At 45.0% G+C, this 25,664-nt stretch overlaps 1 long non-coding RNA gene across 3 annotated transcripts; it reads left to right on the top strand.

The window, feature by feature from the left end:
* Positions 1 to 222: 222 nt before the first annotated feature.
* LOC140905092 (uncharacterized) lies at positions 223 to 25,664 on the top strand. Of its 3 annotated transcripts, XR_012156741.2 has the most exons (6): positions 223 to 314; positions 5,530 to 5,572; positions 6,542 to 6,675; positions 9,176 to 9,242; positions 15,112 to 15,703; positions 16,422 to 17,033. It is a non-coding gene; the product is annotated as an uncharacterized LOC140905092 (long non-coding RNA). The 3 variants fall into 3 exon arrangements; XR_012156743.2 differs by lacking the exon at positions 9,176 to 9,242; XR_012156742.2 differs by lacking the exons at positions 9,176 to 9,242; positions 15,112 to 15,703; positions 16,422 to 17,033 and adding an exon at positions 25,085 to 25,664.

The following is a 25,664-nucleotide window of genomic DNA, read 5'->3' as shown; positions in this document are numbered from 1 at the left end:
ATGTCTCTCTCCTGTCTGGTGATTTTCGCAGTCACAATACAAATGCTTAAATATTACCTTACAATATGGGATAAAGATGCTGGAAGCGAGAGGGATGCATGCAGCAACTCACAAGCATTCAGTAACATCCATAGGCGTGCACACGGGGCGTGCCCAGGCACACCCTAATGCCCTGAGCTCCTAATGCTGCTCCTCCCCCTCCCCCACTGGAGGCTTGGGGGGTGGGGAGGAGGAAGAGGAGGAGGCTGCAGCAGTTGCAGGCAGCGATGGCGGCGGAGCCGTGTTTACATCGCTGCTGCCCCCAGTGGCGCGGGGTGAGTGGAGTCGGCCCAGGAGCCCAGCTCCACCAATATTTGGGGCCAGGTGTCCGTCCCCCCCCCCCGTCGCCCCTGCCACCCCCACCCACACCTCCCCCAACCCCCTCTTGCTGCCCCCCACACACCTCCCCGGGCCCTGGAGCAGAGAGTCTCTGCCTCTCCCGAGCAGCTCCAAGCTGCCTCCCTGCAGCAACTGCTGCCGCAGGGTCCTAGTACCCCCCCCGCCCCCAGCTCCACTGCCAGGGCACACCGACTCTGAGCCTGCCCTTCCACCTCAGACCCTTCCCTTTTCCGGCGGGACCCGCCACCAGCACAGGTGGCCCCCCCCGCCCGCAGTCACCGCTCCTGCCCCACTCTGGGCAAGGAGGCAGCCCCGTCCCTCCCCCTCAGTGAGGCTACAGTCAGGGGCCACAGCAGGGGAGGAGGCGCACGCAGCACCCGCCGCCACCCACCACAGGGGAGGAGAGGGAGATTCCTGGACCTGAGAGGGGCCCTAGCAGCACATGACGTGACAGTGGTGGGGGTGAGTGGGCTGCTGAGGGGGGTGGCGAGAAAGGGGGCCTCCTCCCCCAGAGCTTGCTGCTGCCAGCAGGGAAAGGGCTGGGGGGAGTCCTCCTCTCTGGCCCCTGTCCTGGAGCAGCCTGCCTGAACCCCAAACTCATCCCCAGCCCTGCCCCACCCCAGAGTCCACAGCCGCAGCCAGAGTTTTCACCCCACCACTGCACCCTCAACCCTAGCCCTGAGCCCCTCCAACACCCTAAACCCCTCATCTCCAGTCCCAACCAGAGCCCTCATCCCCCTCACCCTAACCGTCCGCCCCAGCCCTGAGCCCCCTCCAACACCCCAACCCCCCCAGCCCCAGACAGAGCCCTCACCCCCCCACACTCCAACCCTCTGCCCCAGCCCTGAACCTCTCTAACACCCCAAACCCCCCAGCCCCAGACAGAGCCCTCACCCCCCACACCCTTACTCTCACCCTGAGCCCCTCCCACACCCAAACCCCTCATCTGCAGCCACACCCCACACCTCTGCACCCCCTCCCATCCCCAAACTCCTTCCAGGAGCCTGCACCCCAATCCCCTGACCCAGCCTCGGGCCTGCATTCCAGACCTCCCCCCACCCAAACTTCCTCCCAGAGCCTTGGGCAGGTGGGGGGCGGAGTTTTTTGGGGCGGAGTTTGGGTGGGGGCAGGTTCTGGGCACCACCAAAATTTCTACAAACCTGCCACCCCTTGCCTCCCCAGCGCTACATGTGACCTTTGTTGACTTACGTCAGTCATAGCGCTCTTCCACCCCTGCACTCCAGCTTGGTTTGTGCTCTTTGTACCCGCCCCGTAAGTGCTATCACGTCATTGGTCAAGGGGATGTCCAGGGGGTGTGTTATAACCATACAGCCAAGGGTAGCCTAGAAGTCCTCCTTACCTGTAACGGGTTAAGAAGCTCAAATAACCTGGTTGGCACCTGACCAATGGGGAAAGAAGATACTTTCAAATCTTGAAGGGAGGGGGAAGACTTTGTGGGGTAAAAAGCAGAGGGGCATCAGGTCAAAAAAACTCCTTGTCCTCTAAACCATTCTGTACAAATCTCTGATATTACAAAAAAAGTAAATAAGGCAAGGCGCGTTAGATTACCTTTTGTTTTCAACTTCTGAATTTGTCCTTTGCTAGAGGGAGGTTTATCACGGTTTTTTTGTAACTTTAAAGTTTTGCCTAGAGGGGAATCCTGTGTTTTGAATCCGATTACCCTGTAAAGTATTTACCATCCTGATTTTATAGAGGTGATTCTTTTACCTTTTCTTTAAATAAAATCCTTCTTTTAAGAACCTGACTGATTTTTCCATTGTTCCAAGACCCAGGGGTTTGGGTCTTTGATCATTTTGTAACCAATTGGTTAGGATATTATTCTCAAGTCTCCCCAGGAAAGGGGGTATAGGGGCTTGGAGGGATTGCTGGGGGAAGAGGAACTCCAAGTGGTCCTTTCCCCTGGTTCTTTGTTAAAATCACTTGGTGGTGGCAGCGTTACTTAAACCCAAGGTACAAGGGAGAATTTGTGCCTGAGGAGTTTTTAACCTAAGCTGGTAGAATAAGTTTAGGGGGGTCTTTCATGCGGGTCCCCACATCTGCACCCTAGAGTTCAGAGTGGGGAGGGAACCCTGACAAGGTGGGATTTGGTGAGGACTCTGTTCTGAGCAGTGGTGTGGTAAGGGGGCTGGGCCGGGGGGTTGGATAGGGCATGGGAGTCCCAGGGGGCGGGGTGTGGCTAGGGGGCAGGGCAGTCGGGACAGGGGGGTTGGATAGTTGGTGGAGTCCTGGGGGGTGATTAGAGGGTGGGGTGGTCTCTGGAGGGGTGGTCAGGGGACAAGGAGTGGGGGGGGGGGTTGGATAGGTCGGAGGTGTGGAGAGGGGTCGGGACAGTTAGGGAGCAGGGGAAGTTGGATGGGTCTGGAGTTCTGGGGGTCCTGTCAGGGGGTGGGGAGTGGTTAGATAGGTGTGGGAGTCCCGGGGGGGTCTGTCTGGGGGCAGGGGTGTGGATAAGGGTTGGGGCAGTCAGGCGACAGGTAGGGGGTAGGGTCCTAGGGAGGTGGTTACAGTGTGTGTGGGGGTCCTCAGGAGGGGGCAGTCAGGGGACAAGGAGCAGGGAGGCTTAGATAGGGGGTGGGGTCCTGGGGGGCAGTTAGGGGCAGGGTCCCAGGAGGGGACAGTCAGGGGACAAGAAGCAGAGGGGGGCAGTCAGGGGGTGGGAAGTGGGAGGGAGTGGATAGGGGTGGGGTGGGGGCGGGATTAGGGCAGGGCTCCCTGGGTGCACACCCCTATGCTAACGTCTAAACACATTCTTAGAACCCTAATACCTATTTTTACCTGATTCCTGCTACATATTTGTCAGTGTTCAATTGTGGCATGATCAGGCAACTGGTCTGCCAGCATCATGGGCTGTTCAGTCTTTTAAGACAAGACACTGTCTGCTCAGTCAGTCAATGACAATATGAGAGACTCCAACAAAGGTCAGCTAATAGCAAATGTACCATCTTCTCAAGTGGCCCACATAAGAGACAAGACATGTAGTGGGATCTATTTTGGGCCAAACTAGGATTTTGTATACTCCCTCGTCTTGGTCTAGAAGTTCCAATATGACTTAAATTATGAGTGTTTTGGGTGAAACTCCATTCTCAGATTTTTTTGTCTGACCTACAAAGTGCAGCCACATGTTGAGTGGATTGTATTTAGGACACAGAACAGATTGTGAGAGGAAGATATAAATGATTTACTTGGAGTGACAAAGAACTGCATTCCCATTATAACTTTTTGAGCCTGTAGGTTGCTTCAAAAAAAAAAAATCACTAGGGTGATAGCAGCAGGTTTAATCTATCCGTTTATTACTCATCCACTGGTGGACACATTTTGTTGTATGCTGCCTTTTATGTCTACAACAGACACCTGCAGCATACGCAAGCAGCACTAGCAGTTGAGCACTATAGTCAAATAAGGGTATTTCTTAAGACTCCAGAGACATTCTGGAGAAGATCGCTAGATACAAACACTATTCTTGTATCTAAAAGATCTTTGAGATTCTTATCTTTCCTGCTACATTCTAGGATCAAAGCCCTGTGACTGAATATAGCCTCCCTGAAGTCATCCTTTGAAATAATTGCTTATAAAGAGTTGATAGAATCCATTTTGCAAAGTCAACAAGGTCTTTGCAGTCCTTGTCCTTAAACAGCCCAATTAGTTCATACTTTCCCAACGTGCAGATCTTTTGAATTTTGTTTCAGCAGCTCTGTCTCGTCTTCTGCTCACAGTTTAAAGTAACTATGAAGGAAGATGATCTTTAAAGTCATCTAATAGGCTACTGAGAAATACCCTCCATTGTGTGAGAGAGCTAGATTCCAGTAGTGATTTAGAGAAAGGATAGTTGTGTGTTTAAGACATCAGACCGGGATTTAGTCTTTGGTCGGAACCTGGGTCTCCTGTCTATTTGACCTTTGGCCAGACATTTTATTTATGTCTCTTTTCCCCATCTGGGAAAAGTGTCTACTACTACCACCTCCTGTTTCTCTTGTCTAAGTGTACAAGATCTAGCACCCTGGGGCCCCAATATCAGGTGGAACTTCTAGGCACTCTTACAATGCAAATACAATGTTATCATTGCGGATGACTCAAGTGAGTTAATAGAAAAATCATAGATTACATGAGTAAAACAAGGTGATTATTCTGTTGACTGTTCCAAAGTACTGTTTTAAGATAAATGGAAGCCATGGCTCTGGCCTATAGTACCCTTGGGTAATGCAAACTGTAATCAGTTCAATTCTTGCTGAGCAGGTGAGCAGAGCAGGCGTGTCATTTTCTTACGTTCTTTTTCATGGAGTTGGTCTGCCATGAATTCTGAATTAAGCCAACAAGGGGGTTCCAAATGAAAACATATTTACATGTTTATAGCTTGAGGACAGCACAGACTGCTCTGTTTTCTCAGAGAAAGCTGAAAGGGCCAGCAGAAGCTTTAGCCAGTACAAGTGTAGATAGACTTAACAGATGGAAAAGGACAGCTTGCCTTTGTTTTCCTTCAAGGCCTGCCTGACTCCTTGGAAACAAAGGGTCGTTCATGTGACCAGCGCAGAACTGGCATTGGAAAAACAGTGGCCTTGAGTAACAAAAAATATTCTCTTATGAAAAGGCAGAACACAATCAAATGAAGACCTGAGGTTTCTCTCTCTCCTTATATATAGACTCATAGACTTTAAGGCCAGAAGGGACCATCATGATCATCTAGTCTGACCTCCTGCACATTGCAGGCCAGAGAACCTCACCCACCCTTCCTGTAATAGGCCCATAATCTCTGTCTGCCTTTGTTTGCCATAAAGCCTTGAGTTATGAGAAAATGGAGAGCCAAAAAATGAGTAAATTGATTTTAAGAACAGGAAAAAAAAAAAGCATTAGCACTCCAGCCAAACCAATGAACAACTACACAAGGAAACATTATAAACCAAATACCAGAGAAGTCATGAAGATCCCAACAATGCAGTTATTTTATGTGTGGATTTAGTAAACAATACATTTCCAAAAATCAAAATAAAACAAATCACAAACTAATTTAGCACTGGGGCACATCTTTAGTGGGGAGTTCATTCAAACTGGTATAAAATACATACTTTTTTGTATATTTTTATGGACTAGGTTTAGTGAAAATATTTGGAAGATAACATATTTTCATTGCTTTAGACACTATACCAGCATTGACACTCATCTGCAATAGCTTGAAGAGGTAAAGTATGTTTGTTTGTTTTCTTGTTCTAAAATATTAGATGTCCTCAGATAAAATAGGAGGTTTATCTGTATGTTTCTCCTTAGCTATGTTTGTACTGGCATTAACTTAGACTATGGCAGTGTCTAAAGGCCATGCTCTTTGTGCTGGGAACTGTACTTAGTAAAAAGAAAAGGAGTACTTGTGGCACCTTAGAGACTATTGTTAGTCTCTAAGGTGCCACAAGTACTCCTTTTCTTTTTGCGAATACAGACTAACACGGCTGCTACTCTGAAACCTGTACTTAGTAAGCAACTATCCCTGTCCCATGTGCAAGGAGAACGAAGGAAGACAGGTGTATAGGATTTTTTAAAAACCATAACAGTATTTAACCATATTTGTCTAATTTAAGATTTATTCTATACTGTCCTGAAAATTGGTATGAATTAAATCCTGTGAGATAGGAGACTTTACTAGCTGTATACCACTTGCTGGTGATAGTAACATAGAACAATGAGTCATTTTATTCTTTTGTTCCGTATTTCTAAAACCAGCAAGGATACATAGTTATTAGTTCCTCCTTTTCTGTGCATTTTCCCTTACTTGTGTTTGTTACTATTTAAGTTTTCCTTCTAATTTTGTTTTGCTTTGGTTTTGGGCTCTCATTTTTTTGTTTTCCTTGCTTATTGTCTTTCTCTAAATGGAAGAGATTCTTGTCCACAGTGATTAAGATTTTAGGGGGAGTCAATGTAGTGATTCTTTGAGGTATAGCCTAAATTCATCTTGCATAGAAAAACTGTATAAGTATCTGCTTAACTCCCTGCCCCGACCACCCACTCCAACCCCTCCTGATGCAGAAGTGAAGCCCAAAGCCCTGCCTACTAATTAGTTTATGGTTTTAAATCAAGGAACCAGGCTAAGACCTTACTGTTTTAAAAAGAAAAGCTACTTTCTCCATCCTTTTTCCCTTCCCTTCACCCATTAATACAGCAAATTCAATGGAAGTTTCCTGAAAGAAACTTGATATTCCAAGAGTTCATTTGAAACAATCGCTTTGTCATGGCTGACAAATGCCGGCAAACAAACAAGAAAAGAGTTCTTTGGATCTGGAGCTTCATTTTCAGGTAAGTAATTGTTTTATTCTTCTGTGTTGCTTTTTGCAGGGGGAAAGGTTAGGGCAGATATATGCCTGTGCTGTTCAACAGCAGCCATTTTCCATATACCTCCCCTACACAGATGCTAGACCTGATGCTCCATTGTCCTACACCTTGCATAGTAGCTTGCATTGGAGAAAAGCGGGTATAAAATTCTACCACTAGTGTCAATGAATACAGACAATAGACATGTAGAAGTGCTGCACTGGTGCAAAGTGGGACATCAGTGATCCCCAGTTTCAAATCAGGGTATATCAGCTATACCAGTACAAGCCAAAAAAATTAGTAGAGACACAGCCCAAGGTACTCTGGAAACAAGTAATTATTACAACCCTAGGAAATATTCATTCCCTGACCATCCCTCCTTGAGTGATGATTTTAGAGAAGTCTCCTATGTATGACACAGTATGGAGTTCTACATTTGCTATTGTTTCTCATACAGGCTAGGAAACTGGACAGGATTTTGGAGACAGAAAGTCTATGTATTACCATCTCCCAAGAGAATGGTTTCTAGAATTCCAGACAAAATGCAGCTAAATAGACAGATTATACATGATTGTACCAGATTCCAACCTCATACAGACAAACTGAATTCAACCTCATACAGACAAACTGAAATCGCAGCTCATTTCATTCAAGTAGATTAAACTGTTTATCCTACCTCACTTGTAAAGCACTGTAACATGCTGCTTCCTGCATTACCTGCTTGTGTGTTATATTACATGATGGGAAATGGGAAGCATCAGCTGGGCTCCTCCTCGTGCTAGGGGTCCTCTGATTTTTAACACTCTGAGACACTGGTAATTCAACCTCATTCAGAGACCAACTGTTAGTGCCTCCTATTTGGTTTCCTGGATGAGCAAGAAACAGAGCTCAGCAAATTCTCAATGCAACAGACACCCAAAGAATATTGAAGGAGATCACCGGGGGAAAAAAACAAATAAACATGGAACCTTCTTGAAGAGTGATATCCTTATGTTCTTATTTCCTTTACTCAAACACAGGTTTAGAAAGAGGGGAACACAGACAACTTACTGATATAGTCACAATAGTATTAATGGGGTAGGAAGGAGAAATAAACCCCACATTTTTCAGATACATCTGTATTTCATTGCTAAGCTTTCAGACGACACAATATCAGTAGTTTTCTATAGCCACAGCATGAGCTTTCATTTACATTCTGTCCATACTTGTTTTTCCTCCCTTCTGCCCCACGTATTTTTGAATATTTGAAATAATGACAAATATGCATTCTGAAACCATCAAGAGACATATGTTTAAAATGTATATGCCCTTTTGTTGCCTAGGCTTTTCTGTCTGTTCAGCTATTTAAAAACATTCTGCAGTAACAGACACTGTATATCGGGGTGGCGAAACCACAGCTCACAAGCCACATGTGGCTCTTCTACAGTTAAAGTGAGGCCCGCAGAGCCCCACCCCCCCCCATTCTCTGCCTAGCAGACTGGGGGAGGGGCGGAAGCTGGGGCTTCTGCCAGAGACAACTGGTGCCTATTGAGAGTGGGGTGCACAATTTAAAGGTGTGCCCCCCAAACAGCTTGAGTCATGCCCTTCCAGGCACGCCCCCCTTCTTACCCTCAGTGGCCCCTCCCTGCAGCTCCCAGGTGTTAGCTCTGCTTGGAGAGCCAGTGGCAAACAGCTGGGAGCTGCAGGGAGGGGCTGCTGCTTTAGCTCCATGGGGAGAGGCAGCATCAAAAGCAGTGGTTCCTCCTGCAGGTCCCAGCTGTTTGCCGCTGCCTCTTCCCAGGGTTGCAGCTCCAAGCTTGCTGGCTCCAGCAGCTGCCATGCAGGGAGGAGGCCTGGCCACGCACTGTCTGACTGAGCAGGGCCACAAACCCTGGGAAAAATCTGGGGTGGGGGGGCATGTCCATGTGCCCCTACACATATCGCTTCTGCCTGCCCAGTGGGGATGGGGGGGGTAGGGGCTGAAGCCCCGAGCCCCGGTAGGGGCCCCCTGGCTCTCGACCTTCTGAAGATTGTCGTATGCAGGTCAGAGGGTCAGTAAGTTTGGCCACCCCTGCTATATATAGTATTCTCCAATCAACGTATCTTATAATGATTTGGCATTATCTATACCTAAGTACAGACAAACTGAAATCGCAGCTCATTTCATTCAAGTAGATTAAACTGTTTATCCTACCTCACTTGTAAAGCACTGTAACATGCTGCTTCCTGCATTACCTGCTTGTGTGTTATATTACATGATGGGAAATGGGAAGCATCAGCTGGGCTCCTCCTCGTGCTAGGGGTCCTCTGATTTTTAACACTCTGAGACACTGGTAATTCAACCTCATTCAGAGACCAACTGTTAGTGCCTCCTATTTGGTTTCCTGGATGAGCAAGAAACAGAGCTCAGCAAATTCTCAATGCAACAGACACCCAAAGAATATTGAAGGAGGAGATCACCGGAGGAAAAAAAAAGTCACTGAAAAAATATTACTCCTCTTCCTAGCTCTCCAGGAAGGCAAGCAGATGTGCAGAAATCCAGTCTAACAGTGTCCTCAAAATAGTAGTTGCAGGTAAATATTCTTCTTTTCTCCTAGTGTACCAGAAGGACTGATTTCCTGCTTAGACTGAAGAATTGGAGCAGATTCTTCACAAGCTCAAATTTTTTGATCATGGAGTAACAAGAGAGGCATGGTCATGTACTCGAGACTTTTCAAATCTCTATACACACAGGTTGTGGGAGATTTGGGGGAAATACTTTACAGGCTGCTACGAGCCAGAGGCAGGGCTACAAGGTGTTCTCACTGGGACAATATAAGGGCTGTACAGCAGGACAGCTAGGCTTGCATACAGTCAGGTCCTGGAGCAGATCCTTGCAAAGAGATCTAGAAGAGCTCTTTACCAGAGCAAGGTCAGAAAGGAATTGGCCTGGAACGTTCAGGGCAGGAGGCATTGAGGTACTGACATCATTGTCAGAATGGGGTTTGTTTGAGGGTAGCTTGGGACTGCAGTGTTGGAAACCAGCAGCCCCAGTGGGGGAAAACCATAACCAAACATTGTCTCTTCAATGCACACATCTGAAAGCAGTGAGTCTCTCTCAGATGTGGCTAGGTCAATCAGGAGCAGGGCTCTCCTCAGCTTGGTTAAGGGAAAAGTCCACTGCCAAACCCCACAGTCTCACATCACCCAGGGGAAACCAAATTAGAAAGCTAACACAAACAGTCTTACCTTAAGAGTCTCTGGCAAGACACACAGGCCTTTGCAGGGGAATAAAACATCCCATTTCCCATAACCACTGTGTTTCTAAGTCTGGGTCAAGTATTCCTTTGGACTGGGAGGAAAAGAAAAGGTACAGACTTGGGCTGTGGCTGAGGACTCAGTTTCCCAGGATCTTCATACTGCCTGGCTTTCTCTACTTGGATTTGGGGGTAGAGGGAGGAAGGAAGGAAGGAAGGATTCCTTCCTTCCTTCCTAGGCTACTTCTCCTTCCTGCTTATACAGCTACCTTGATGAACCCAGGTGTGAATCATTCCCAACCAGCAGCCTAAGTAGCTTCTCTATGGTGGGAAAGGCCCGCTGCCTGGTTACCTTTCAAAAGAATTAACCCTTTCCTTGCCTGACATAGTTGGAGGTATGACTACCTCGTGACCGGGCTTAATTCTCTGTTTCTCAAAGGACCCCAGACTTTGAGCGCTAGGGAAGTTCTGTCCTGTCTCACCATGGAGGACTGAGACCCAAGTGTAAGGGATGCAATCAATATGGCATCTTTAGAGAAGAAAATTTGGTTTGTTTTTTTTAATGGCTCATTGCAGCTGCAGCATGTCAGCTGCTGACATTTGGAAAGTCATTCATCATCTGCACTGATCATAAAGCTTAAAACTGGGTCAGAGTAAAGCAGCTCAACAAGTTTTATTTTCACTGAACACTCTCAAGAGTACATTTTTGCATAGGAATTGAATACACAAATCTTGCATACTGACAATGGACATTATATAAGCAAAAATCACTGTAATGCAGGATGCTCCCTTGAACTCAGCTCTCCCCTCTCTTCAGGGAGCATCCTATCCACTGTGCAATAGGCTATTCTGAGGAGGATTGCTCTCAGACGCGCCTGTTGAAGCTGTTCCACCTTGTATAAATTATTTAAGTAGTCAGTGTGCCAGAGACTTGAACTCAGGTCTCCTCTCACCAGGGGACTACCCTAACCACCACGCTATGAGCTATTCTGCTCGCCATCTCAAACCATATCTCCCATTCCCAGGGGAGTGCCTCCAACATCAGGCTAGAGAGTCATTCTCTGTCCCTCCCTGCCCCAATGAATATTTAAGTATTTACACAAAATGGAACCTCTTCAACAGAAAAGAGTAAGAGCAGCCTCCCACAGAATAGCCTATAGCTGGGTAGTTAAGATGGTCAACTGTGAGGGGAGAGACTGGAGTCCAAGTCTCTGTTCCAAAACAGGGCTTCAAAGTTGGGGCTCTCACATCCCAGGCCAATACCCAACCACTGGGCTAAAGGGACAGACCCCAACATGTTTCCTGAAGCTTCCCCAGAAAAAATGATTTTTCCAGCTGAACCTAATTGGGTCAAATTTGTTAATAGTTTTGAGTTGACAGAAACTGCAATTTTGAGCAAATAAATTATTTGTCTGAAAAATTCTGCCCAGCGCTAGATGCAACCTTCCTCCCATCTAGCATCAGAACATCAGAGAAGTGATTAATCACTTTTAATGAATTTGTAAACTCAGGGATTGTACCCTATAACTGGAGAATTGCTAAGATAGTACCTATTTGTAAGAAAGAGGGGAAAAAACATGATCCAGGAAACTACAGGCCTGTTAGTTTGACCTCAATTGTATGCAATGTCTTGAAACAAAATTTTGAAAGAGAAAGTAGTTAAAGACATAGAGATAGTAAGTGGGATAAAATACAACATGGTTTTACAATAGGTAGATTGTGCCAGACCAACCTGATTTCCATCTTTGAGAAGATAACTGATTTTTTAGACAAAGGAAATGCAGTAGATGTAATCTACCTGGATTTCAGCAAGACATCTGATGCAGTTCCACATGAGAACTTACTTGTAAATTGGAGAAGATGGGGATTAATATGAGAATTGAAAGGTGGATAAGGAACTGGTTAAAGGGGACACTACAGTGGGTCATTCTGAAAGGTGAACTGTCAGGCTGGAAGGAGGTTACTAGTGGAGTTCCTTTGGGATCAGTCTTGGGACCAATCTTACTTATCATTTTCATTCATGACCTTGGCACAAAAAGTGGGAGTGTGCAAATAAAATTTGTGGATGACATAAAGTTGACAGCAATTGCCAATATGAAGGAGGACCAGAATATTATACAAGATCTGGGGACCTTGAAAACTGGAGTAATAGAAATGGGATGAAATTTAATAGTGCAAAGTGCAGGATCATGCACAAAGTGACTAACAACAAGAAATTTTACTATAAGCTGGAGACGAATCAGTTGGAAGCAACAGAGGAGGAGAGAGACCTGGGTGTATTGGTTGATCACAGGATGACTAATGTGATGTGGCCATGAAAATGGTTAATTCAATTCTAGGACACATCAGGTGAGGTATTTCCAGCACAGATAGGGAAGTATGGCACTGGTGAGACCTCATTTGGAATACTGTGTGCAATTCTGGTCTTCCATGTTTAAGAAAGTTTAATTCAAACTGGAACATATGCAGAGAAGGGCTACTAGGATGATCAGAGGAGTGGAAAACCTACCTTATGAGAGGAGACTCAAGGAGCTTGGCTTGTTTAGCCTAACCAAATGAAGGATGAGGGGAGATATGGTTACTCTCTATAAATACATCAGAGGGATAAATACCAGGAAGAAGAGGAGTTATTTAAGTTAAGAGCCTATGGTGACACAAGAACAAATGGATATAAACTGCCCATCAACAAGTTTAGGCTTGAAATTATGCAAAGGTTTCTAATCATCAGAGGAGTGAAGTTCTGAAACAGTCTTCCAATGAGACTAGTGGGAACAAAAAATCTAACTGGCTTCAAGACTGAGCTTGATAACTTTATGGAGGGGATTGTATGATGAGATAGGCCACATACCATTGTAGGCAATCTGTGACTAAAATCCCCTACAACCACAGATAGGGCATTAGATGGAGATGGCTCTGAGTTACTACAGAGAATTCTTTCCCAGGTGTCTGGCTGGTGGGTCTTGCCAACACTCTCAACGTTCAACTGATGGCCATATTTGGGGTCAGGAAGGATTTTCCCACTGGTCAGACTGGCAGAGACCCTGGGGGTTTTTCACCTTCCTCTGCAGCATGGGGCACAGATCACTTGCAGGTTTAAATGAGTGTAAATGATGGATTCTCTGTAACTTGAAGTTTTTAAATCATGATTTGGGGACTTCAGTAACTTAGCCAGAGGTTAGGGGTCAATTACAGGAATGGGTAGGTGAGGTTCTGTGGCCTGCAATGTGCAGCAGGTCACACTAGATGACCATGATGGTCCTTTCTGGCCTTAAAGTCTATGAGACATCTGTTCCCCTGAGATTGAAAGCCAATATTCTACTGTGATGGAGACCACATAAGTAGATAGACAGAAAACACAGCAAAATAAATAGCAAAAGGCAGTGGTTCTTAAACTTTTGTACTGGTGACCCCTTTCACATAGCACGCCTCTGATTGTGTCCCCCTTATAAGTATAAAAAAGTGATTTTAATTTAACACTATTATAAGTCATGGTGGTGAAGTGGAGTTTGGGGAGGAGGCTGACAGCTCGCGACCCCCCATGTAATAACCTTGCGACCCTCTGAGGGGTTATGACCGCTAGTTTGAGAAACCCTGGCATAAGGAATGTTTTTTGAAAACAGCACCATGTAACTCTCTTGCATTTTTCAATAGCAGAAAAGGTCTAGGCATGAAATCCTGGTTCCACTGACTTCAATGGAAATTTTGTCCGATACTTCAGTGGAGCCAGGATTTCAGCCTGCTTCTTTATAAGACTTTATTTCACTAAACAGATGATCGATTTCTAAGATATTCAAGAAGGTAAAAACAAAAGGTAAGGCAAATGGATCTCTGCCCTGATTTATATAAATTGTTCCCAGGCACTACAGCGGTGGGGGCTTTTTAAATGTATATAAACAATAATCATAATAAATAATAACAAAAATGGACTTAAGGCTCACAAAAAAGCTCTGTATGTGGATCTTCAGTATGACCGAAGAAAAGACCGAAGCATACTGGAGTTTCGTTTTCAAAAACAGCAACAGTCTATTAACACTAGAGGGAATCTTCATCATGCTCAACATATTAATAGCTGAAACAAGGAGAGAATTTACCAGCAACAAGAATCACATATATGTACTTATACACACTGTACACAGACATACACGTACTAAATTTCTGGTATGTATAGTTAAACCGAGAAGAACATTGAGAAACAGTAATAGTGGCATATTTCCTTTTCTGTGTTCCTAATTGCCTATCATTGTATTTCAGTATAAAGATTATCTTCCTGCTGTTCCAACTACTACTGCAAAAAAAAAAAATTCTAGGGGTTGCCAAAATGTGCCTTTCACTGTTTGAACTTTGTAGTGTTTTTAAGGATTGGGGTGTTGGTGTGTTTCTCTCTGGGGAATATCTCTGCTCACACATGCAATATTGTGCAATTTGGGGAATACCAATGGCAGTATCAGCAGGTATTGTCTTAAACTAGTGCTACTTTCTGCAGACACTATTCCCTTAAGTTTGTGGCCATAGATGTATTTAAGAAACAAATCTAGGGAGGAATAAGCAACAGCACTGAAATCAACATAGAGGGGGAGAAACATGCCCCCATCCCACCAAAATGGTAGCTCTGTTGTTTAGGCTAGCTAGTAATAATGAAGGTCACTGCTACAGAAACGATTGCTTCTGATAAAATGAACCAGCAGAAGTAACCTTGGAGCTCTTATACACAGCCAATTTGCAAAATACTTTAGCAGCTGGGGCTCTTCCTACCTGTGTAGTAAGCCAGGGCCAGGTTGCTTGCACGGATGTAATTAAGGACAGAATTTAGTACTACAGTTTATCAAGATACTTGCTGTTTAGGGTTCCTCCTTGTCCCTTGCTCCTTACCCCTGGTCTACACTATGAGTTTAGGTCAAATTTAGCAGCGTTAGATTGTTTTAACCCTGCACCCGTCCACATGACGAAGCCATTTTTGTCGACTAAGAGGGCTCTTAAAATTGATTTCTGTACTCCCCCCCCGACGAGGGGATTAGCGCTAAAATCGACATCGCTGGGTCGAATTTGGGGGTGGTGTGGATGCAATTCAACGGTATTGGCCTCCAGGAGCTATCCCAGAGTGCTCCATCGTGACTGCTCTGGACAGCACTCTTAACTCAGATGCACTGGCCAGGTAGACAGGAAAAAGGGCCCACAAACTTTTGAATTTCATTTCTTGTTTGGCCAGCGTGGCAAGCTGATCAGCACAGGTGACATGCAGAGCTCATCTGCACAGGTGACCACGGAGTCCCAGAATCACAAAAGAGCTCCAGCATGGACCGAATGGGAAGTACTGGATCTGATCGCTGTATGGGGAGACGAATCCGTGCTATTAGAACTCCGTTCCAAAAGATGAAATGCCAAAATATTTGAAAAAAATCTCCAAGGGCATGAAGGACAGAGGCTATAACAGGGACCCACAGCAGTGCTGCGTGAAACTTAAGGAGCTCAGACAAGCCTATCAAAAAACCAAAGAGGCAAATGGCCGCTCCAGGTCAGAACCCCAGATATGCCGCTTCTGTGATGAGCTGCATGCAATTGTAGGGGTGCCCCTACAATTACCCACCCCTTTATGTGGACTCCTGCAAAGGAGTCTCACGCAACAGGGATGAGGATTTTGGGGGACGAGGAAGATGATGATGAGGAGGAGGTTGAAGATAGCACACAGCAGGCAAGTGGAGAAACCGTTCTCCCCGACAGCCAGGAACTGTTTATCACCCTGGAGACAATACCGTCCCAACCCGGGCTCCCGGACCTTGAAGGCAGAGGAGGCACCTCTGGTGAGTGTACCTTTGTAAATATAATACATGGTTTATAAAAAGTAAGCGTGTTTAATGATTAATTTGCCCTGAAGACTTGGGATGCATTCGTGGCCAGTACAGCTACTGGAAAAGTCTGTTAACGTGTCTGGGGATGGAGCAGAAATCCTCCAGGGACATCTCCATGAAGCTCTACTGGAGATACTCCCAAAGCCTTTGCAAAAGGTTCCTGGGGAGGGCAGCCTTATTGCCTCCTCCATGGTAGGACACTTTACCACACCAGGCCAGTAGCACGTAGTCTGGAATCATTGCATAAGAAAGCATGGTAGCATATGGTCCCAGTGTTTGCTGGCATTCAAGCAACATCCGTTCTTTATCTCTCTGTGTTATCCTCAGGAGAGTAATATCATTCATGGTCACCTGGTTGAAATAGGGGAGTTTTATTAAGGAGACATTCAGAGGTGGCCGTTCCTGCTCGGCTGTGTGCCTGTGGCTGAAAAGAAATCTTCCTGCTGTTAGCCATGTGGTGGGGGGAGAGGTGAAGTGATCATCCCAGAGAATTGGGCATGTGGGGGGGTTAGTTGGGTTTGTGCTGCATGTTAACCTGAAAACCACAGCCCCTCCTTTTAAATGGCCAACCCATTTTAAATGGCCAACCCAACGGGTGCTTGGTATGGGAAATGAGAGCACTGCTGTTTGAAACCATTCCCACTACTCTTCCTTTTTTTTCCTCCTGCAGCTGCAAATGTTTCAATGCTCCCCCTATTATCTCCATCCCAGAGGCTAGCACAGATAAGAAGGTGAAAAAAACGCACTTGCGATGAAATGTTCTCTGAGCTCATGCAGTCCTCCTGCACGGAAAGAGCCCAGCAGAATGTGTGGAGGCAGACAATGTCAGAGTCCAGGAAAGCACAAAATGAATGCGAGGACAGGAGGGACACTCGAGAGGATAGATGGCTGGAGCAAGAGGAGCGGTGGTGGCAGTGTGATGAGAGGAGGCAGGATGCAATGCTGAGGCTACTGGAGGATCAGACTGATATGCTCCGGCGTATGGTTGAGGTGCAGGAAAGGCAGCAGGAGCACAGATTGCCGCTGCAGCCCCTGTGTAACCAACCGCCCTCCTCCCCAAATTCCATAGCCTCCTCACCCAGATGCCCAAGAAAGGGGGAAGGGGGGGCACTCCGGGGACCCAACCACTCCACCCCAGAGGACTTCACAAGCAACAGAAGGCTGGCAATCGATAAGTTTTGAAGTGCAGTGTGGCATTGTCCTTCCCTCCTCCCCTCGTCCACCACCCTACCCAGAATACCCTGGCAGTTATCCCCCTATTTGTGTGACGAATTAATAAAGACTGCATGAATGTGAAACAACAATGACTTTATTGCCTCTGCAAGCGGTGATTGAAGTGGGGAGGGTAGGGGAGAGTGGTTGGCTTTCAGGGAAGAAGAGTGAACCAAGCATGCGGGTTTTCATCAAGGAGAAAAACAACTTTCACACTGTAGCCTGGCCAGTCATGAAACTGGTTTTCAAAGCTTCTCTGATGCGTAGCGCGCCCTCCTGTGCTTTTTTAACCCCCCTGGTGTTGGGCTGTGCATAATCAGCGGCCAGGAGATTTGCCTCAACCTTGCACCCTGCCATAAATGTCTCCCTCTTACTCTCACAGATATTGTGGAGCACACGGCAAGCAGTAATAACAATGGGAATATTGGTTTCGTTGAGGTCTAACTGAGTCAGTAAACTGCACCAGGGCGCTTTTAAACATCGAAATGCACATTCTACCACCATTCTGCACTTGCTCAGCCTATAGTTGAACAGCTCCTGACTACTGTCCAGGCTGCCTGTGTATGGCTTCCTTCCTAAGCAGTCATTTCCCATTTTGTATGTGTGTAACTGATTGTTCCTTCCTGAATGGAGTACTTTGCATTAGGCATTAGCCAGGGCATTAACGGATAGGCTGGGTCCCCAAGGATAACTATAGGCATTTCAACATCCCCAGCCATTATTTTCTGGTCTGGGAAGTAGGTCCCTTGCTGCAGCCATTCAAACAGACCAGAGTTCCTGAAGATGCGAGCATCATGTACCTTTCCCGGCCATTCCACGTTGATGTTGGTGAAACGTCCCTTGTGATTCTCCAGTGCTTGCAGCACCATTGAAAAGTACCCCTTTCAGTTTATGTACTGGCAGGAGAGCAGGAGAGCAGAGTGGCAATGGAAGCGGTCGTTCGGTCATTCGATGACGATGGTTTGCAGCTCTACTGCACCATCTGCTGCCAGGGTGCATAACAGTAGTGTAATTATACTCTTAGTTGCGATGTGGATAATTTGTAATGTTGTAGGTTAATGCTACCTCCGCTGCACTCCAGTGTTCAGCAATAACAGGTAATGGGGATGGTAGCATGCTCCTGCCCAGGCACACACATTGTTAATTACACATTCATTCCAAAAGAAATGAAATGAAATCAAAATGAAAAAATGAGTCTGTGCTTGAAAGGGCGATGCCTGATTATCATACACCTGACACAGATGAGAGGGACAGCAGAGATCTGTGGGGTAAGAGAAACAAGCTTTATGGTACAGTGTGTGCGGGCAGTGATAATCCATTATTTCCTCTGTTTTTCCAAAGGAAATTAACGACTGAGTGCTTATTTCTGCTCAGTCACATGGACGTAATTCCTGTGGAGTTCAGTGGGTCTTGAACTCATGTATCAGAGAGAAGAACTATAGTTTGTGTTCCTGTCTCCCTCTCCCCTGCTGTTTGTTTCTTTTCAGACATTGAGACTATCCAAGATCAAAAGTCAATGAGAAGAATCTGCTTTCATTGCAAACAATGAAACTTGCAATCGTGTAACAGAGCAGAATTTGGCTTGCTGCATTTCAAAACACTGCATTTCAAAACATGGCAATGCTATCATTGAGACTTTTCAATCTCCCAGTCATGACATGTTTCCACCCATCCTCTCAACTATAGTCAAGAACCTGGCTCACACTGAAAGAGAAGGGAATAGTCATTCTATTACATTTAAGGAAACCATTTTAATAAATAAAAGAAGACAAAAGGGAATGGACACTCCTCTTATAAAGGGCTGGGGAGAAATCCTATCTTCGATTAGATTGCAAATCTCTGATTCTGACCTCTTGGACTTATTCTACACTCAGACATTCTGCAAAATCTCCTGTCAATATCATCAAAAGATATTTACCCCACATGGTTATCTTCCAAGCCCTGATCAAGGGGCATTACTACTCACTGCAAGAGGGGAAGAAGGGGAGAATTTTTCTCTTTGAAGAGATAGAGGATAAGGGGAAAGGAACACATTCCAATGAGACCAGTCAGTTTTTAGAGGAAAGAAAAACATGTAGAAAGCCTGTTAATCATTCTCCTGACTCAATATTTTATTATGTAGGAATATGTCTTGCCCTAACTGGTACTACCTGGGGATGGCCAATTAAATGATTGGAATGAAGACAATTCCCATTTGTTCTATGCAACAAGCCTGCCCATCTGCGGTGTGAACTCAGTAATAACCGCACCAAAGTTGCCTGCCTGAGCAATGAAGGTAATTTCATAGCCCTTTGCCATGGAATTTGGATACATTTCAGAGGCAATTTTTCAAACTATTTGATTAAATTTCAGATAAATATACAATGTGAACACACACAGACAGAGAATATACATGCTATGTAACAATTGTACACCTACCATGACTGTCAAATCATTTCCTCTGATCCTTTTACAAATTACATGGATTTCTGGATTTAAAGAGCCTATTTCTACAACATAAAGAGAATTCTGTACCTGCAATGAGCAGTAAGGTAACCATCTGCCATTCTCCAGTCTCTTAATATACTGCCAGCTATAAAATACCAAAAGCACTGTCCATAAAACCAAGGAGTATGGCTATTTTATGATTCCATGGCCATGAAAGAGATTATCATGTAGCTTGTATGCATATCCACAGTATGCATCCGATGAAGTGAGCTGTAGCTCACGAAAGCTTATGCTCAAATAAAGTGGTTAGTCTCTAAGGTGCCACAAGTACTCCTTTTCTTTTGCGAATACAGACTAACACGGATGTTACTCTGAAACCTATCACGTAGCTTGTCATCCATCGTATTCTGTAGCAGAGAAAAGAAATGGAACACACTAGAAATCTACCATCTCCATTCCTGTAGAGGCTGATGTTTAACATGGAGACTATATAATCTCCTTTAACAGAGTTGAGGCCCTGTTCAAGTAAGGTATTGCTATTGTGCGTCATGATCATAGTCTGTGGCAATGGTATGAAATAAAACAAAGAGAAAGAACATTAGTGGGAATGGTGGCAAATTCTAATCTAAAATGTCTGAAACTAGAGAAATTGTGTCAAGTTAAACATCTCGGGAGAAATCCTGGTACTACTGAAGGTAACAGGGGGGTTGCCATTAACGTCAATCAGACTAGGATTTCAGCCACAGAGAGGGAATCTGGCTTAGTACTTGTGTTTTAACACGGGGAATGTGACCCATGTGGGTGTAGGGAATCGTTTTCCTTTGTTCTTTTATTAAATCCTGACAAACTACAAAGTGTTTCTGGGTCAGGTCTGCTGCTCTTTTCCTCTTTGATTGGTGACAGCCCATCCTAGTATAGCCTGGCACTATTGTAACACAGCAGCCTTTGTGATGAATAAAATACATCCTAACTCTGTTTTCATATTAGTATCATCCCACAGCAAGAACTTTGTCTATACAAGGCCATGTTTGTAGGACTAACATTTTTCTTCAGATGCATAATTGGACCTCTAATTACCTGTGAACAGAAACCCTACCATACAGATGTCCAAGTATCAGATAATATTGTTAAATCAGGTAGTTGAATGGCTACATAGAAGGGTGTGGCCACCATTAATTACAGCTGCAAAAAAAAAAAAGATGGGCTCAAAGTCCCCTTTAAAAGGCAAGGCCCACAGTTCTTTAGGAGGACTGCATACTGTTTTGCCTTACACAATAAGACCCTGTAGTTTTCAGTGGTGCAGCAAAACATACAGTGCCTAATTCTGCTTTTGGCTGCATGAATGCATGGTCCACTGAAATCAATGGGCATTGCAAAGCTGGGGTGAGTACAATTTCACCCAAAATGTACAGTAATATTTCCTGTACCTAAAGGCGTTAATATAAGTGTTAAAAGATGATCTAGAAAAGGGCACTTGAGAGGATTTTATTACCATATATGAATGAGCGTAAATACACAAAGGGTAACTATCCTGGGGAATTGTCTGCCAGATGAATAGTGGGGGCTGTTTTATTATGGAATTTAAGACATTTATATGGAAATGTGCAAATCTACATATGGCTATTGAGGAGAACAGGGTATTCCTGTTGCAAGGTAGAGGGTGATCCATAGATCTAGCAACCCAAAAAGGTCTGCTCCAGTGATGAAGCGGTTAGCATGGAGAACCATCATGAAATCTGCTTTTTGGAACAGGCCAGCATTAAGCAGGTCTGTAATAGCTACATGGCTGCTTTGAGGCCTACTTACTCCCTTCAGGATCTGCAGAAGTCTCTGCAGCTACCGAGCTGTGTAGCTCTCCCAGGCACCTTAATACAGTGGCCAGTAGGTCCAGAATATGGTATTTTATTTCTATTCCATTCAGGGAATAAGAACAGCTCAGTTGTGGCTAATTGAACCTTGCATATGCCACTGAGTGGTGGTGTGTGGCGGGGAGAGCGGGCAAAGGCTGTGGGTATGGCTACACTGCAATTAAAAACCCACAGCTGGCCCATGCCAGCCGACTCGGGCTTGTGGGGCTGTTTAATTGAGGTGTAGAAGTTCAGGCTTGGAGTGGAGGTTAGGCTCTAGGACCCTGTGAGGTGGGAGGGCCTCAGAGCTTGGGCTGAAGCCTGAACCCAAATGTCTACACAACACTTAAACAGACCCTTAGCCCAAGCCCTGTGAGCCTGAGTCAGCTGGCATGGGTGTCTAATTGCAATGTAGAAGCAACCTGTGTATCCTAGTGGGAAAAACTGAACCTCAGATACATAAATGCAAACCCACTGAAGTCATGGGGGTTGTGCGTACGTAACTGAAGAAGGAATTTGGCCTCTTGGGTTCTAATTCTATCATGGCTGCTCTTTTATCAACATTTCTATTAGAATTTTTGCAGCAGCAGAAGGAAGAGGGGTGCAAATCCTTAAAATAACAGAGCAGAAAAGGTAGTCAAAGCTCTCCCCAAGCTGCAGTGGCTTATGTGACTCATATCAATATGGCTGATAAGGCAAAGGTGCATTGACCTTGGGAAGCATTACAAGAGTGATCGTTACTTAATGTAAAGATGCCTGTGCTTGAATAATAGCTCAGAGCCTTTGTTGAATTAACTCCTTTGACTGAAGGGTGTTTACTGCAGGGATGAATTTGTCCCATTGTCTGCCACGTGTTAGGCACAAACAGGTTTTTTTGGATATACATGTTTGCTTATACCACTGGTTTTATCACAAATGTCTTTATTATGGTCAATGAAAAAAAAACAAGCGTCCATTTATAACTGAATTTCCTCATATCCCACTTACTGTAACAGCATAAGGTATTCATACTCTAGAGAATATACAGTATCTCCTTACAGCTTTGTTTCCTTCAGGGCACCAGAGCCCTATACAGCTGGTAGGATTTGGTGCTATGTTGTACCAGTAATTCTACCCCCAGAGAAAAACCACTTTGCATCAGCAATTAAAATTACCAAGTAAAACAATAGCTTGTTATTTACTTATGTTAAGAATTATTTAAAGTGAAGGGACATTGAGCCAAATTCTGCTCCCATGAATTTAAAGTGGTGGATATCTGGGATAACTAAGTAAATTTTAAAAGAAGAATTTAAAATATATGCAGTAAGTATAGTGGGTATGAAAGTAAAGGAGAGTATAAAAACAGGAGAAGTAAGGATGGCGTTGAAAAAAAGGAAAGCAGATACTGGGGAGGATTGAAGAAGGGATGAATAAGATGACAGCAAATGAAAGCTTCAATTGATAGAATGAACTGGATAATTTATAGGGAAAAAAGAAGTCAAATTTAATAAGTAAAAATAATTTTTACTTCTAGACAAGAGGGTGCTATTACCTTGTAATGTACATTTTTGTTCTGATAATATGGTAGAGGTTTCAGAATATGCTAGTTCCCACTTTCTTCAATTAAAGATAAAATTTTACTAGTTTATTTCATAATTGCATTCTTTAAATTACCCAGAGAGTATTAGATCAGGAATCCAAAGCACATCACCCAATTCCTCTGTAGAGGCACTAGGTAATACTTTAACCTTGTCTTTGTCAATTTTCTGCTCTGTATGCCTCTAATTAGATTCAGAGCTCACATTAATACTGTGGCACCAAAAGTCTGGCAGTGACATCAATATTTCCCAAACTTACTCTGAATTCAGTGTTACATATTGATTTTAAAGATTGACATATGAGTTGCTGAGAAAATGAATGGAGTTTATCTGGGGTCATACTCTTAATCAGGGCATGTAATAAATATCTGGATTCTACAGCTCCTTCCCTATCCTGTGAAGTATGCAATGTGACTTTGTGTTGCCTAAGTATTATTGCAACCCAAGAAGCTAGAGCTGGCTCTAAGCTTATGTCTGATTTACTAAGCCCTGGTCTAGACTACGAGGTTAGGTTGAATTTAGCTGCATTAGGTCGATTTTATAAGCAATGTGGCTACACAACCAACTCCGTTTCGTTGACTAAAGGGCTCTTAAAATTGACTACAGTACTCCTCCCCCCTGAGGGGAGTAGCGCTAAAATTGACCCTCTTGGGTTGAATTTGGGGTAGTGCAGATGTAGCATTGTGCAATTCGATGGTATTGGCCTCTGGGAGCTACCCCAGAGTGCTCCAATGTGATTGTTCTGGACAGCACTTTCAACTCCAATGCACTAGCCAGGTACACAGGAAAAGCCCCGGGAAATTTTGAATTTCATTTCCTGTTTGGTCAGCATGGTGAGCTCAGCAACACAGGTGACCATGCAGTCCCAGAATCACAAACGAGCTCCAGCATGGATTGAATGGGAGACTCTGGATCTGACTGTTGTATGGGGAGAAGAATCTGTGCAGGCAGAACTCCGATCAAAAAGAAGAAATGCTAATATATATGCCAAAATCGCACAGGGCATGTTGGAGAAAGGCTACAATAGGGACACACAGCAGTGCCGCGTGAAAGTTAAGGAGCTCAGGCAAGCCTACCAAAAGACAAAGGAGGCAAACGGTCGCTCTGGGTCAGAGCCCCATACATGCCGCTTCTATGATCAGCTGCACGCCATTCTAAGGGGGGACCCTACCACTACCCCACCACTGTCCATGGATACCTGCAAGGGGGGAGTCTCATGCAACATGGAGGAGGATTTTGTGGATGAGGAGGAGGAGGAGGAGAATGCGCAGCAGGCAAGTGGAGAATCCGTTCTCCCCGGCAGCCAGGACCTTTTCATCACCCTGGAGCCAATACCCTCGCAAGATGGGTTCCCGGATCCTGAAGGCAGAGAAGGCACCTCTGATGAGTGCACATTTGTAACTACACTACAAGGGTTAAAAGCAATTGTGTTTAATGTTTGATTTGCCCTGAAGAACTGGGATGCATTCGCGGCCATTACAGCTATTGGATAAAAGTCTGTTAATGTGTCTGAGGATGGAGCAAGAATCCTCCAGGGACATCTCAATGAAGCTCTCCTGGAGGAACTCTGAAAGCCTTTGCAGAAGGTTTCTGGGGATGGCTGCCTTATTTTGTCCTCCAGGGTAGGACACTTTGCCATGCCAAGCCAATAGCAAGTAGTCTGGAATCACTGCAGCACAAAGCATGGCAGCGAATGGTCCTGGGTTTTGGTCGCATTCATGGAACTTTCAGTCTTTATCTTTCTGTGTCAGCCTCAGAAGAGTGATATCATTCATGGTCACCTGCTTGAAATAGGGGAATTTTTGTAAGGGAACAGTAAAAGGACCCCGTTCATCCTGGGCTGTTTGCACTTGGCTAAAAGGGATCATCCCGGAGAATAACCACTCAGTGGGGGGAGGGGTGTGCTGTACTTCCAATCCAAAACCACAGCCCCTACTTTTAAACGACAAACCCAATTGGCATTGCTTGCTATGGGAAAGGAGGGCGCTGCAGTTTGAAACCATTCCCACATATTATGACGGTGGAAGAAGCCAACCCCGCATATCCTTTGGCTTACCATGGCTGCCTGGAAACCGAATTCTGTTGCCCAGCTGTGTGTGATGTATCACCATACTGTCAGGAGTTCAATATAAAAGGCAAAATGAGACCTTGCACCTAAAGCACATGTGCTGTCTGCTATGAATTGCTTGATTAACTGTGAAAAAGTCTCCCTTTTGTTCTCAGAAATATATCTTCTTAAATTTTACTCTCCCTTTTTATCCCCCCTGCAGGTGCAAATGTTTCTATGCTCCCCATATCAACTCCGTCCCTGAGGTTATTGCAGATTAGAAGGCAAAACAAAAAACAAAAAACAAAAAAAGCCCCTGCACTTGCGATGACATGTTTTCCGAGCTCATGCAGTCCTCCCACACTGATAGGGCGCAGCTTAATCCATGGAGGCATTCGGTGGCAGAGACCAGGAAAGCATTCAGTGAGTGTGATCAGAACACGCAAGAGGAGATGCTGAAGCTAATGGGGTAGCAAATGGCCAAGATCAGGCGTCTGGACCTGCAGGAAAGGCAACAAAAGCACATACTGCTGCTACATCTATTGTATAACCGCCTGCCCTCCTTGCCAAGTTCCATGTCCTCCTCACCCAGACACCCAAGAACGCAGGGAGAGGCTCAGGGCACCCAGCCATTCCACTACAGACGATGGCCCAAGCAACAGAAGGCTGTCATTCAAACAGCTTTGGTTTGTAGCATGGATATAATACGCAATGTGGCCTTGTCCTTTTCCCTCCTCCTGCACCCCACCCAGGCTACCTTGTCAGTGATCTCCCTTTTTTTTTTTTTTTTAATAAATAAAGAA

Source organism: Lepidochelys kempii, chromosome 1, assembly GCF_965140285.1.
Source record: "Lepidochelys kempii isolate rLepKem1 chromosome 1, rLepKem1.hap1, whole genome shotgun sequence".
NCBI classification, from domain to species: domain Eukaryota; kingdom Metazoa; phylum Chordata; order Testudines; family Cheloniidae; genus Lepidochelys; species Lepidochelys kempii.
This window is presented reverse-complemented; position numbering and strand designations above follow the sequence as displayed.